The following is a 1,659-nucleotide window of genomic DNA, read 5'->3' as shown; positions in this document are numbered from 1 at the left end:
GTTGGGCTCCGTGCTCAGGGAAAGTCTTGCTTCTCTCCCTCTTCTTCTGCCCTTCCCCCCTGCCCCATCTCGCATTTGCTCTCACGCACTCTCACTCTCTCTCTAAAAATAAATAAAATCTTGAAAAAAAATCCCACTCAAGATTTGGCTCATATCCTCCCTTCTCCTGAAAGCCCTCTCTGATCATCTTATGCTGAAGTATTCTCTCCTTGCTGTAAACTAAACAAGTTTGCTGGTTATTAGCTATAAGTTATGCATGGCCTTGTGGTGTTTTCATGATGCTCGCCTTGCCCTATTATATGAATAGAAGTCACCCTTGATTCCAGCCTCCATCCAGTTCATTAGCAAGTCACTTCTGTTTTAATTCCATGCAGAATCTTCTGAGAAGACAATGATTACAGGACTTGGTTTAAATAATCTTAACCTTTTTTATTGTAAAATAAAACACAGATACCAAACACCCCCATATAAATCATGTGAATTATAAGGAGTTGGATTATAAAGAGAATTTATAATTATGATTCATAGCTTAATGAATTCTAAGAACACCTGTATAACTACCTCTCGGGTCAAGAAAGAACTTCACCAGGCACTCCAGAGACCCTCCTTTCACCCTGTCCCAAATACAGTTGCCTTCCTCCTGCGTAGAATGTCCAGTCCTGAACTTGATGGTCGCCATGTCACCGGATTTCTTTATCGATTTGTTACCCAAGTGTGCACCCCCTTACCACAATAGTTTTCTCTTGCCCTTTTGTTGTTGTTGTTTTTTAAACATACCCTTTCAGCCTCTTAATCTTCAAGATCACTCACCATGCCTTTCTTACAATTTCGTGATGAAAATTCCAGGCTGTTTGACCTATAGTGTTTCCCACAGTCCTGGATTTTGCAGATGGCATATTTATAGTACAGTTCAACTTGTTCCTCTCTCTTTTTTTTTTTTTTACTGCATTTTAGCAACAGTCCAGAGGCTTGGTCAGATTCAGGTTTGATCCCCTTGGCAAGACTATAGGTGGTATTGTGTTCTTTAAGCGAGAGGCATATGGTGTCTGTATTGTCTGTTGGTGATATTAGCAGCTGTTGGTGCTCAGTGCCTGGACCTGTTAAATCACTGGGGGTTGCACAATGGTGGTATTCTAATTCGATCACTTTTTATTTATTTATTAAATGGAATATTTTTATAACGAGATTTTTTTTTACCCATCTATCAGTTACCCGTTTTGGGGAAATATAATTATAAATCAGATCTCCTGCCAACACAGAAATTTGCTTCCACAAAATATAGGAAAGAAAGGAAACAGTCTTGTTATTGAATAAGCATTAAACCAGACTGCAATGCACATAATAGCAAATCCATCAAGGAGACTGCAAAGAAAAGTAAGTCCTGTTACAAAATGGCCAGGTAAATAAAATCCATTACATATATGTTAACTGTCTTTATCAAAGGAAAAATAAAACTTCTATCTTTATGACAAGTAGGATGTTACATTAAGGAGCCAAGCACCTAGGTTTAAAAAATCCCAAAAAAGACAATTTCACATTTCAAGGATGGCCTCCAAGAAAGGCATTCCTGGTATGAAAAACTGGCAAGAGGTCTATTTAACTTTTTTTAAAGATGTACATATATCTCAGAAAGATGGAGAAAGCATTTATAATTTCAGG

The sequence above is a fragment of the Ailuropoda melanoleuca genome, chromosome 10 (genome assembly GCF_002007445.2).
Source record: "Ailuropoda melanoleuca isolate Jingjing chromosome 10, ASM200744v2, whole genome shotgun sequence".
NCBI lineage: Eukaryota > Metazoa > Chordata > Mammalia > Carnivora > Ursidae > Ailuropoda > Ailuropoda melanoleuca.
This window is presented reverse-complemented; position numbering follows the sequence as displayed.